Source organism: Leptonychotes weddellii, unplaced genomic scaffold (genome assembly GCF_054177405.1).
Source record: "Leptonychotes weddellii isolate Sample4059 unplaced genomic scaffold, ASM5417740v2 HiC_scaffold_1357, whole genome shotgun sequence".
NCBI classification, from domain to species: Eukaryota; Metazoa; Chordata; class Mammalia; order Carnivora; family Phocidae; genus Leptonychotes; species Leptonychotes weddellii.
In genome coordinates, this window is record NW_027715555.1 from 1 (window position 1) to 14306 (window position 14306).

The 14306-nt window shown below is 48.2% G+C and overlaps 1 long non-coding RNA gene across 1 annotated transcript; it reads left to right on the plus strand.

Annotated features, from left to right (window-relative positions):
• Positions 1-5023: 5023 nt before the first annotated feature.
• LOC145718292 (uncharacterized) lies at positions 5024-14028 on the plus strand. The gene is made up of 3 exons (XR_014141701.1): positions 5024-5333; positions 11509-11572; positions 13445-14028. It is a non-coding gene; the product is annotated as an uncharacterized LOC145718292 (long non-coding RNA).
• Positions 14029-14306: the final 278 nt, after the last annotated feature.

Below are 14306 nucleotides of genomic sequence, written 5' to 3' on the forward strand. Positions count from 1 at the left end.
AAAAAAAAATAAAAATAAACCCTTCCGTGGAGCTCTCAAAAAAAAATAATAAAATAAAATAAAATATCTAAATTTGGCCCACAATAGCATTATTCATGCTATACCCCATGTCAGCAAACCAAAACTTGACTAAGTTTCTATGCTTGGCTCTCACAGGTAAGAAGGGATTCGCTCAACCATTCAGCACATCACCTGACCTGGCTCCCAGACTTCCCTTCATTCCACATTAGGAAAGCAAGCCTGCCTTAGCCAATCAGCAAATGTCCAGTATAACTTCTTTGTTCCTGCTCACTTTTGACTATAAAACCCTCTCACCTTATACAACTCTTTGAAACTCCTTTTTGGTTTTAATTTTTTTTAATTTTATCTTTTTTACCTTTTTTTTTTTTTTATGTTCAGTTGGCCAACATACAGTACATTGTTGGTTTTTGATGTGGTGTTCAGTGATTCATTAGTTGCATATAACACCCGGTGCTCATCACAACACATGCCCTCCTTTTTGTTTTTTAGACTAGATCCTTCCTGATTCATGAGTCACTAAATAAAAGCCAATGAGATCTGTAAATTGTGGAAAATTTTAACACTACACTAAATCATCTTATTTCTACAGATTAAAAATAACAGAAGTAAAAAAAAAGAATTGTTGAATCACTATATTGTACCCCTGAAACTAATATAACACTGTATGTTAACTGTACTGGAATTAAAAAACAAAAAACAGTGCCTATATCAGGCAAATAACCAATTCTGGCTGATCGATCAGCAGTTTAAAAATAATGTGACTAAATTTGTTTTTTAGCTTACAGAAAATTTAAGTGTTCCATTGGTTCAATGTTTTTGACAGACCTTTTCCTCTTCACAACTATAATTTTCACACAGTTGTTATAACCACGTTTGAGATTCTCAAATTCTAAAGACAATAATCTCAAATTTGCCACACAGGCCTTTACATGACTGCATCCCTAGTGAAATAGTGTAAATTGTCCTGAAGGGGTTGGGGTATTATATCCCCTTTCATCTAGGAAGAGCTAGAGATTTCTGCTACTTCGGAGAGGACATGTTACATCTCAGAAATCTGAAGGGGAAACTATGGCACTCTACCAATAAAAGAAAAAAGATAGCTTCATAGAATTCAAGAAAAAGGACATTATTAACTCTGGAAAGTGATGTCAAGTTGACCTTCTTCTCTGATTGGTCTAATATGAGGACCATATACATAAAAAAAAACATATACGTGATTCCAGAGCACAAGGCAGATTTTTTCATTAAATAACATTTCTTAGAAGCTTCCAGGTCCCTTGTTTTGCTTTGTTTTTCCCTTCTGTAACAGGAAAATTTTGAACCATAATTATTATTTTGCTTTTCCATCACCCTGTATGAAATCCATCAGACATAGTTTAGTTTGTTTTTGTTTTGTTATGTTTTTGTTTTTATTGGGGGGGGGGCTAAGCAAGGAGATTTATTTTTTTGAGGATCCAGAAGAGAGTCAGAACAAGGTCTGTGTTCTGAGAATGTACCTGGGATTTGTTTTAATCAGATGTGATGAGACACGCAGACAGGATATGATTGTTGTGAAGGAGTGAGCTCCTTCTCATGGCTCCCAAGAGACAGGAGGCACAGGGTGCCATGTGGAGCCATCTGGGGAGGCACCAGGGTTAATAAGGAGAGGGAGAGGGCAGAGCATGGCCCAGAACCTTTACTGGGGTTCTCATGGGAAAAAAGAAAGGGTGCAGGACAGGTAACCTGAGTGAGCCTAAGATTGGATGGTTGACTGATTTAGGTGGGTTCTGGGCATTAGAACTGATCCCTGGCTGTCTGGTACATGGCCTGTACTCATTGAGAGCAGAGGGAGTACTTGATAAAGAGATGATTAGGTATGTGGGCTCTGGATGGGTTGGTTTGTATGTGAACGGTAAACCCGCAGGGCCCCGTTTGCTCTCTCTAGGACTTAGCTAGCCCTGGGAGGGCAGTCTCTCCAGGATCAAGGCTTATATGCCGGATCATCAAGAATACAGAAAGTAAGAACATGTAGTTAATAGATTCTCAGTAGTAACACTTCCTCAGCTCAAATGCTTCCAGTGAGGACCGCTGAGAAAGCTTTATTACCTTTCCATCCTGTGTCATTCTGTTAAGTCTAGGGCACTAAAAAGGTGACACCAGGCTTCAATGACAGAGTCATGTGTCTTCTCCATCATTCCCCCAATGTTTGCTGAGCCCCTGTGATGGGCAAGGCCAACGCGGGCTCCTGAGGAAGAGAAGCTAACCCCTGCCTCCCGAGAGCTTTCGAGAGCTTTCTCAGGGGGGCCAACAGGAATGTCTGCAGCTCCCAAATTGCCTGGCAAGTGCTTACAAGGAGGCTGGGCATGTTGAACTGAGAGGTCCCTACAAGGGACACTGAGCTGAATTCTGAAGGACGTGGAGTTAGGTTGGGGGTGTGCTTTGCACGCAGAGTGAGGGACTGTGGGCAGGGATGGAAGGCGGGGTGTGTGAGATCAGCTGTCGTGGTTCCCAAAGTCAGGAATACTCTCCCTGCCCAGACGGAGTGAACAGGAATGTCTTGTCAGGGAGCGGGGTGCTGAGCTGAAACCCTTACTTCCCTATTTTGTCTACCACAATTAAAAACACTGTCTTTTATTCTCACAGACAAAAAAAAAAAGTGTATCAGGGTCTGTCATGTACCAGGGACTGCCTTAGCTAGTGATGCTACACTGGTGAGCAAAAAGGCCAATGTCCCCGCCCTTTGGGAGCTTACGTTTCAGTGGGAAAGAGAAACAATCAGCAAAGCAAGAAGCATCTGCCAAGTGGGACACACATTCAGGGGGAGAAATGAACAGTTAGCAGTTCAACAAGGAAAAGTCTAATAGAAACAAACATAAAATTGAATGTGAGGTAGACGCAAGCTGCCAAAAACAACAAAGCAGGTCAAGGGAACAGAGTGAGGAGGATGAGTAACCCCTGGAGTTCAAGGTGTGATGCAAGGAGACAGGCTGGGCTGTAAGCCCTGGGGCAATGTACCAGTTCCAGGCAGTCAGGAAAGCTGTGCCCTGGTCTCAGTGCTGAGGGGCCAGGGCAGACCAGCACCATAGGAGTTAAGTGCGTGCAGAGGGGGACAGCCTTGGCATACCCCAGGAAGAAAGGGCAGGCTAGGAGACAAGATCCAAGCCAAAGTGCAGGGCCTGAGCATGTACCATCTTGAAGGCCATAAACTGTTTTTCTAGGCATCAGGAAAAGTCATAGGTGAGTCATAAACAGGGAAATTGCATGATCTGACTTACATCCTGGAAAAATCACTTTGGTTGCTGGCTGGAAACGGGGTTGAAGAGAGAAAGGAGGGAAGTAGGGTGACCAGTTAGGAGGCTGTGGCAGACCAGGAGGACAAGGACACCTGCACTCAGTCCCTTCTCCAGAGAAAGGAAGATAGAGTCTACTGTGTGGGGGAATCACAGCCATGATGCCACACACCAGCAAGCAGCAAGGCCCAGTTCAGAGATCCCATTCTAGAATTTTCTGTTTACACCATCCCTTCCAAAACTTCCCGTCTCCGGCCTTTACCCTAGGGCGAGTAGGTAAAAGTCAGTGGGCCATACCTGGTGGCTCATGTTCAGTGGCCTGCATTGGGTGGCCCATGTTTGTGGCACATGTCCAGTGGTCCACATTTGGTGGCCCGTGTTCAGCAGCCTATGTGTGATGGTCCATGTTCAGTGTCCCATGTTCAGGGCCCCATGCTTGGTGGTCTTTTTTCAGCAGCCTATGGTTGGCAGTCCATGTTTGGTGGTCCACACTCAGTAGCCATGTTCACTGGTCTCCTTCAGTGGTCCATGTCCAGTGGCTCACGTGTTACCCTTAGAAGTGAGCTGAGAGTCAGAGGCATTGCTGGGATGTACTCCGATAAAAGGACAGATGCAAGGATAGAGTCGGACAGGAATAACTAGAGTTCGTCTTCTCAAAAATTTTGAAGTCATTCCAAAGTCAGTGTGTGTAGAGCTCCATCCAGTCAAGTGGTATGATAAGCAGTAACAAAACAGCAGGCTCATGGATTCTGTTTTTAATCAATTAGTTTTATTAAGAAATCAGTCTTTAAAAATATGTTCCCAGAAGTCTTTCTGGTGGAGAGACATAAAGTCGAAGTTGTTTTTGTTTTTTTTTAAAGATTTTATTTATTTATTTGAGAGAGAGAGAAAGAGCACAAGCAGAGGGAAGAGGCAGAGGGAGAGGGAGAAGCAGGCTCCCCGCTGAGCCGGGAGCCCGCTGAGGGACTCGATCCCAGGACCCTGGGATCATGAACTGAGCCGAAGGCAGACGCTTAACCAACTGAGACACCCAGGTGTCCCTAAAGTTGAAGTTTTTAACAGGGGTTATATTTAAACATAGGTTTCTATACAACTTTCTCTATTTTCAAAAAGTTAACCCACTGTCCAAAAATAATAGTAAAATGTGTACATATCACAGTATTGTAATACTGCCAATAGATTACGGGCATCATAATGATATTTTTAAGTTGGTTACTCCTCAGATTCCTGTTCATTTTTTAGTAAAATATTTTTTGGCTGTTCAGCTGTCAAAGTTTGTAAGCACCTTAAGAAATCATCTTGACCATTTACAACGATGTGGGTGGACCTAGAGGGTATTATGGTAAGTGAAATAAGTCAGTCAGAAAAAGACAAATACTATATGATTTCCCTCATATGTGGAATGTAAGAAACAAAACAGATGAACATGGGGAAGGGAAGGAAAAATAAAATGAGATGAAAATTGAGAGGGAGGCAAACCATAAGCAACACTGAACTCTAGGAAACAAATAGGGTTGCTGGAGGGGAGGTGGCTGGGGGGATGGGGTAACTGGGTGATGGACATTAAGGAGGGCACGTGACATAATGAGCACTGGGTGTTATATGCAACTGATGAATCACTGAAACTAACTAAGTAACTAACTAAATAAATAAATGAAATCGTCTTGATCTAACCAGATATTCTCCCAGAGGCAGAAGCAAGAATTCAACAGTATAGCTTGTTTTACCATTAGCTGCATGTATATCCAACCTCCTAACGATTTTACTGATCTAGGACCCAGTACCTAGGAGTTTTTAGTAAACAATCATGAATCAATTGATTTGACCAAAGTGCTAGGGTATGTTTACAGTAGAATTACAGCACCAGGACTGGAGACTCTCAGGTCCACACCTCGTGACCTTGACATAGCCTTTCAGGCATTGAGCAAGTTTGAAGCCAGCTGGCAAGCCCTTTCTGTGCTAAAGGTGGAAGAGGCAAGAGAGCTGTTTCTGAAACGATACTCCTATTCCCTGGATCACTGGTACTCTGCAGATGTCTCTCAGGTATGCCAGGGGAATTTAGAAAACATTATTTCAAATTCTACCAGAATTATTTAAATAATAGTAGTCCTGACAATTTTATTTCTACCTCTCATGAGTTTCAATTGGTTTTTACTTGGTGCTGTTTGGACCATGTGTTCTGAAATTAAATGCAAAAATATATTCACAGCATCCAGATCACGAGTGGCCCCTGATACCCCTCTTCTCTTCCCCATGGCTCTCCCTTCACAGTAACTTCTAGTGGTGGGTGGGGGCTTCACCCTCTCCACCACTCCCTTAGGAGAGCCTATCATAGAGCCCAGTACCTTCCGGATTTGGCCATTTGCAAATTCTGGAAAGATGTGCAGGGTGTATGCCAGGTGTGGGTAATGGAGATCTGAGAAGAAGCAGGTGTTTGGAGACCCCCGTGCCCACAGGAAGGTGGATGACTGGGATGAGCACGGGCCATGGAATGAGTGGGGTCCAGCTGTACAGATAGATGTCTCAATCCAGCTGTGGATCAGGAAGTCTGTTTGTTTGACAGCGAAGCCGCCTACTTACCTTCAGCCATGAACATTCAGTCCTTTACTGGGCACCGATCATGTAAAAAATGCCCAAAGGGTACAATCTCCCAGTTACAAGGTGAATAAGTTCTGGAGATCTAACGTACGTGTGGTGACTGAGCTGAAATTTGCTAAGAGGGTAGGTCTTAAATGTTCTCACCACACACACAAAAGGTATCTATGTTAGGTGAAGGAGATGTGTTCATTAACTTGATTGTGGTGATTACTTCACAATGTCTATGTATATTAAATCACTACCTTGTATACCTAAAAGATAAAAAAGAAGAAAGGACCATAGGGTGTGGTCCCTGCCTTCTAGGCACTCCCATGTGCATCCACCAGTGTCTGTCTGGAAAACTTTCTATCAAGGCGTCTCACCTGCTTTTTCCACCAGAAGAGAGGCTCCCTCGCTGAGTTCACACTCCCTGCAAGAGGGAGATGTGAAATGCACACACCCCATTACAGCTGCCCTGGGCTCGGGCCATGGAGCACATTGCCCCAAATGTGCATTTAGTAAAGCATTTTCCCATCTCTTTTGCCATCGGCTCTTAGGGAGAGCAGGTACTGTTTTACGGTAAAGGAACATAAGAGCAGGGCAGGTAAGTCTCATACACTCCGGTCACAGGCCACACATGTAGTAATCAGTGACTCAGGCTCTGGCCCGGGGTTCTTTTTTTTTTTTAAAGATTTTATTTATTTATTTGAGAGAGAGAATGAGAGACAGAGAGCACAAGAGGGAAGAGGGTCAGAGGGAGAAGCAGACCCCCCGCCGAGCAGGGAGCCCGATGCGGGACTCGATCCCGGGACTCCAGGATCATGACCTGAGCCGAAGGCAGTCGCTTAACCAACTGAGCCACCCAGGCGCCCGTGGCCCGGGGTTCTTGCTGTGCAGCACCTCGAGCCTGGCCGAAAGGACAGAGATGGCCAGCAATGCCACAACCAACAGCCTTGTCACTCACACGGGGAAGGCAGAAGCCTGGGGGACAAGCTCCCGGCCGGCACCTGTTCCAGGCCCCGTCCCCTCCCGCCTTCCAGCTCTGAGCCAGGCTTTGCACTCGGCACCCCGTGGGTGGAGCACTGGGGCCTGTGGGTGCGGTGAGCGGAGGGCAGAGCAAAGCCGGGGGAGAGAGGAAATGCCAGCCGGCTGACCTGTGTGCACGCGCGTGTGCATGTGTGGGGTGCACGTGTGTGTGTGCACGTGTATGACACTGGTGCCTAGTAATCGAGCAAGCCCTTCTGCCCGGCCCTCACAGAGCTCTCCAGGTTTCAGCTAAAATGCTTCCTCCTCAGGGACGCCTTCCCTGGCCAGTCCTCTAAACTAACTCTTCCTTCATCTTCTCATGCTGCATAGTTTTTATCACATATTGATATCCTTGCTTGCACATCACACACACACACACACACACAGTAGTTGGTGTTTGATGTCTGAGGTTAATCTCATCCACTAAAATAAAACTTCTAAGAGACAAGGGACCCTTGTTGTCCTCGAATCCATCTGATCAGAATGACAGCAGGGAATTCGCTTGAGCTTATACCCATAGGAAGGAGCTGGTGGACTGTCCTCCATAAGGCTGCAGCCCAGGACCTCAGAACGTCCCTCACTGCCATAGCCCGAGCTGTAGAGGGCAAGAAGGCCACACTCACGCTCATGGGGAGCCTGAGAAAACTCGGTCTTCCTCTGTGTCACTAACACCTCACAGGAGTTCCCCATAGTGGCAAAGCCAGATTCAGGCCACCCCTGAAGGGGCCACAGACAGCCCAGCCCCTGCAGCTTGCCGCCGATGCCCCAGCCAAAGAGGGTCTGAGACACACAGAGGGTGACTCATGGATACCTTTGAATGAATGGGACAACTAATGAGGAACCAGTGATATTCAGACTGATTAAAATGCACCGGGGAGGGGGTGCACCTGAGTGGCTCAGTCATTAAGCATCTGCCTTTGGCTCAGGTCATGATCCCGGGATCCTGGGATAGAGTCCCGTATCGGGCTCCCTGCTCTGCGGGGAGCCTGCTTCTCCCTCTCCCTCTGTCTGCCGCTCCCCCTGCTTGAGCTCTCTCGCTCTGTGTCAAATAAGTAAATAAAATATTTGAAAAATAATAATAAAATAAAATAAAACGCACCAGAAAATTAGAAGAATATGATTTCCAACAACTAAAAATTGTTTGGCTGCTTACGAGTAACATAGGGCATATTTGTTTAAGTGGAAAAGCTCACTGTTAACAGAGGCTGCACCCATTTCTGGCAGCACAGAATGTTTCAGGGTACGTAACTCATCGTCGAGTTTATTTGTGAAGCCCGGTTGTTGCTCATAACTTGGGAACAAGAGCAAGAACATGCCCGTCACCGCCCGTAGCCCTTGCCTCACTGGGTGGTGGGCAGACCTTGTTTCCGGGCCCAGCCACCTGCAGGCGGGGCTGCTCAGGGACAGAGGCTGACGGGAACATCTAGGACACAGCCAGCACCTGGCAGTGGCTTGGCATTTGCTCAGTGAGTAAAAAGAAAGAAATCTGCGTGTGGTCCCCTCCTCTGCTAGTCACCCTCGATAAGATCAAGCCCACAACATACACAGCTGTTTCCATGATGGCGCAATGCCTACAGCCTCCTGGAAGCGGGGCATGCCACGGCTCAGACGGCAGGTGAAGTGGTCATAGCACACAGCTGGGACAGGATAATAACTTTACTCAGAGCAGGGGTTCTGCCCGCTGGAAGACATCTGACAATTCTGGGGACATTTTTGACTGTCACAACGGAAGGTGCCTCTGACATCTAACAGGGGATGTTGCCCAATGTCCTGCAATGCACAGGACAGCCCCAAGAGAGAATTATCCAGTCGAAAATGTCCATCATGCTGAGGGTACGAGACGCTGTCTTAAAGCAAAGGGTCCACGCCTGAGACCTGAGACCAAGACCCACCTTTGGACACGTTCCTCTCTGCTCCCCTCAGCTGGTGGCACCCATGTAGGCGTGGTCTGGCCACAGGGCCCGGCCCTGTCGGAGGGGAGGTCAGGGGTAGGCGCACGGTGCGGGAAGTGGGGTTCAGCCAGTCTGTCCAGCTTTTTCTGGAACCCCAAACTCTGAGGGCGACAAGGAAACTTGTCACCCTCCAGACTGGAGAAAAGTCCCAGCAGACTCTGTCCGCCTTCATCTGGAAGAAGGAAGCCTACACTTCTCCCGGGCGGGGAAGCACCCCAGCTCCCCATGCAGCCGGCCGTCCCTCCAGACCCACCCGTGGGCTTTCTGCAGCTCAGGTACGAAAATGGGCTTGCAATCCCTCTGAACGTGGCCGTGGGCTATACAAGGCATGGCGACCCGCCAGACTTTCTAGTTGCTCGCAAAACCACCCCAGAGCCAGGGACACGGGCCCCTGCTGTGGCCGCCGTGGCTTGTTGCAGGGGCTGAGGTCGGGGCAGGGACTGGGGGAGCTCATGATGCTCCTTCCTCGGGGGTCAGAAGGAGAGCTTGAGGGGTCATGGGAAAGGCTGTGCAAAATGTAGATCTGAATTGTTGAATGAGGACTGCCAATGGACAGCCACCGCGGTCCACCGACCAGAAACTCTGCATGAAATGTGTCCAGTGACAAGCACAACTCACTGAATAAGGCGAAGCATGAGCACGTTTGCATGAGGAAAGAGGAAAAAGAAACTCGATGCGTTACGTATGTGGTACACACCACATATGTAAGTATAGAGAATAAAACCCCAGAGCCTAAAAAGCAAATCCCCAAATGTGAACAGTATTTTTACCTCCAGGAAAGAGAGGGGGGCTTGGAGGGGCAGGTCGTGAACAAATCTTATGGGTACGCATTCTGTACACTTCCATTCTGTCTGATTATTTTATAAGCAGAGCATCATGTATTACTCTCAAATCTTTAAGGTTAAAAAAAATAACTTTTTATAGGTGGGGCTCAGCTCTGTTTAACTACATATTCCCACTAGCAAATGCCACAATCACACACAAATGAAAACAATCCACACATGGTATCTGCATTTGACGTGTAAGCATATCTGTGCACTGAGAATAAATACCCATTATCCGAAACCAAGAATGGGGTCAGACAACTTTCTGAAAGCCACTCCATCTCCAGTGCTCTGACCCTCTGAGCCCCCAGTGCCTTTAGCCCCCAGATGGGGGCTCTCAATGGCCTGGAATAGAATGAATTCAGCCAACCTCAACTCAGGAGGCCCCAGTGGAGACCACACCCTGGACGGGTAACAAGAGTCCAAACTCTATTCAGGTGAGGTCCCCACCTTCACGGAAGGTGCGGAGGCCAGATACCTACACAAAGAATGAAACCGGTAAGACCCACCAGCACTGAGTGCCAGGCGCTGTTCTAATTCTATCGTAACATTTATTTCTTACAATAATCCGAGGCAGTGGGTACTGTTACTGCCACCATTTTACAAATGGGGAAACTGAGGCATGGAACATAACTTGCCCGAGGCCACGCAGTTCCTTTGGGAGGGTAGCAGGAGTTGGACCTCCTGAGTCTGCAGGCTCACCATGCTGTGCTGTGCGGGCTGGTCTGGGAAGCAAGGCGGGAGGAGCGAAGCTTACCGTGAGGCATGAAGTCTCTGGGAAGGAGGTGATCCATTTCAGAGTGCAGACTCAAAATGCAGAGGAGGTGAAGGACCTTAGAAATCAAACGGCCCAGGGGCACCTGGGTGGCTCAGCCGTTAAGCGTCTGCCTTCGGCTCAGGTCATGATCCCAGGGTCCTGGGATCGAGCCCCGCATCGGGCTCCCTGCTCTGCGGAGAGCCTGCTTCTCCCTCTCCCACTCCCCCTGCTTGTGTTCCCTCTCTCGCTGTGGCTCTCTCTGTCAAATAAATAAATAAAATTAAAAAAAAAAAAAAAGAAATCAAACGGCCCAGACTCACCTCTCTATAAGCAAGACCCCAAGGCATAGGAAGGGACCCGGTATGATTCTGGTGGGGCCCTGGTTGGGGAATTCAGCTTGGTTTTCTGGAAAATGGCAGTAAGTGCCCAGCAGCACCTGCTTGTGGAGACAATAGGGTTTGCCGTGATTGGACAGCCGGGCTCGGAGCCAGGGAGCTGTCACTGCACGAGGGCGAGGGTTCCTGAGGCGCAGGGACCCAGCATTCAGCGTTCTGCACTCAGCACGAGCCTGGCCTTTTGCAGCTTCACAAACAGGGAAGCAGCGGTGTGTGGGGGCGGGCTGGGGTCTGGGGTGGGTAGTACACCCTCTTTCTCGTGCTAAAACAGCAGCTGTTCCCTTACCATTCTCAACACTTCACTTTCAACTTGGTTAAAACCTACAACTTGCTTTGGTTCTGAACACTGGGCAAGGAGGTTGGAGTTTTGAAGTCCACAGAGGGAGGTGGAGAGGATGTGCAGAGACAGAGTGCAAGACGACCTGCCTCCTGTGGGTCCAGGTGCCCAGCTCAGGGGGTTCGCCCGCCCGCAAGCCAGCCTCTGCAGGGTGAGTTCCGCGGGCGGGGACCGAACTCTGCCTCCACGTTGCCCACCTGGCGGCAACTCCAGAAGACACGTATCCTGCACAAAGATCATTCCTTCTCATCCTTGGATTCTTTCTTCTCTCCCCACTATTCCTGGGTGCCTCTTCCCCCCTTGCCATGTTCTGATCTGCATATGTCTTGACTGTTTCTTCCTATCCTTAGGAATCACTGGACCAGAAACCAGAAGACTCAGCAGCCATCCAACCCAGAAACTATGAAGTCCCAGGTAAGTCAGCTTAACGTGGTTGGACCTGTTTCCTCATCTAGAGAATGGGAACATGGGGATAATGGATGTAGCACACTCATCTCATGGGGCTGAGGTGATGACTGAACAGTGTGAGTCTGGCCGTGCACTAGAAGCTTTCCGAACCGTGCAGACAGAGCGGGCCAGGATGACCGCTGGCTGGTACGGGGCCTCCAGAAGAAACCGGTGGCTACTTAATGGGATGTTTTTCCCATGCCACCTTATTCTCTGTGGTAACACTACACCTAGCGTGAGACTCACGCAGACTCTAAAGATCAGTGACTGCGTAGATGCACGCAGGAGCAAACCTGAAACGAGTTAAGGATGGAGGCATTTCCAACCAACAAGCCGCCCCTGAGCTTTTATTATGTGCCAACTATTGTCATGTGCTTAGTTTGCCTGAAACTCAAAGGCTAACTGTTCTAATATGAAGGATAAATAGACAAACAACTTTAATTCAAGGCACAGAAATAGCAGTACCCTGATGAGAGACGTATGAAGTTCAACAAAGATCCACAAGGAGGAAGATGTTACAGCTGTTGGGAGGTCAAGAAAGGTTCACGAGCCTTGAAGGATGCACAGAATTTCAGCCAGCGTCACTAGGAAAGGGTCTCCCCAGCCCAGGAAGTAATGCAAAGGTATGACCTGCAGGAGAAGCCGGGTGGGGAGGGGAGCAGTGATGTCACAGCAGAGACATAGTGGGGAGCACAGGCGAGAAATGAAAAGATAATCCAGGGAAAGTTGCTGAGATCCAAAGAATGGATGTCTCCAAACGTCCACTAAGGATTTCAGATTTTCTCTTCAGATAGGAAAGAGTATGTGGGGTTCTTTCAGGCATTGGCCTGCTCAATGGACTCCTTTTGCAGTGGGAGCAGGCAGTCAATTACGATTTAAATTCATGATTCCTCGCTCAAACCTAACTCACTGCTGCCCGGTACAAACACGCTCTCTCCCACTCGAGCAGGTCATTAGCCTCTGAAACCTATGCATCAGGGTCTACTCCGTGGGATTAACAGTACCTGGACCGTATCATTGTTTGGGGAATTAATGGGACAATAGCTATGTGAGTCCTTGGCTTGGAGACACATCTTTTTGTCCAAGGGATCACCGCAACCTTCTCTGTTAGGGACTTCTTTGCAAAAACAAACACACCTGCAATGAGGAAATGCATTCCAGGATTCTCTCCCTGAAGAAGACTCCATCTGACAGATTAGGGACTCCCGAGGTTGGAAGCAGTGGCTGGCCGAGGTCGCACGGCCAGTCTCCCACAGACCTGAGACCAGATCCCGGTCTCCTCCCTCCCGTCACTGTCTCCCAGAAATCAAACCCCAGACGGTGACCGAAAGTACCTGAGATATTTTTCTGCAGCCGAAGACGCTGGCCCTCCATGTTCATTCCGGTCTCCCATCCCCCAAAGTCCAGAGGACAAGTGTTGAGGATATGTGACAGCTCCTCAAGATCCCCATTGTTGTTGGCCTGCCAGGAGAGCAGGGAGTCAGGTGCAAGGTCAAGGAGGTCACCCATGCTGACAGGACTTTGCCTCAACTCCGGCGGCAGCTCTAGCCCTTCAACCTACTGTGCCTGAACGCACAACGAATTGACCAAGGACACGGAGCTGGTAACAACCCATTATCTCCATTTCTCCATCACCCCTTGCCTGGTGTGCATCCCACACTCCGTATCTGTTGCCTTCACATAACTGTTACTCCCAGGTTGCTGGAATCAACAGACACTCTTTCAGTCTTCACCTTACTAAACACCTTCTTCCTGAAAGCCCTTCTTCTTCCCTTGGCTTTCATGACACCACACTCCTCTGGGTTTGTCCCCTCTGAATGTTCTCTCTTGTCGTTTTAGGTCTGCTGATCCAACTCTACTAGACCGTAAACATGGAAGTCGCTCAAGGATCTTTTCTTGGACCTCCCTGCTTTCTCTCTGCACCCTCGCTCTGGGGCATGACATGCACCCCTTTGGCCTCGATGATCACTGAAGGGCTGATGGCTGTCCCATCTGGGCCTCCAGCTTACACCTGAGCTCCAGATTGAGAAATCCCTGCTTAGATGCCTCCATACTTCTCAAACTCCACAGATCCAAGGCTCAACTTTTCATCTACATCTTGTCCTTGCAAATGGCAGCCCCATCCACCTGGGATACTTACCTGACTCTCTTTCCCTGGCTCCCCACACCCAGACAAACATTTTGATTCCTCCTCACAAGTAGCTCTTAAACCTTCCATTTCTTACCATCCTCACCACCATCTAGTCCTCTTAGGTTGGATTCATGCAACCTTCTCCTAATTGGGAGACCTACTCCCACCTGCTTCCAAATCAGCCTCCGCAGAGCAACCAGGTGGATCTTTGCCAAACATACATGGAACCATGTTACTTTCTGTCTGAAAACCTTTCAATAGGTGTCCATCCACAGATGAAAAGATAAATAAAATGTGGTATATACTTAAAATGGAATATTATTCGGCCTTAAAAAGGAAGGACGTTCTGACACATGCTACAACATGTGTGAACCTTGACAACATTATACAAAGTGAAGTAAGCCAGTCACATCAGGACCAACACTGCATGATTCCTTCTACGTGAGGCTCCTGGAATAGTCAGACTCATAGAAGCAGGAGGTAGAATGGAGCTTGCCACGGGCTGGGGGGGAAGAAGGATGGGTGTTATTGTTTCACTTCAGTTTGGGTAGATGAAATGTTCTGGAAATG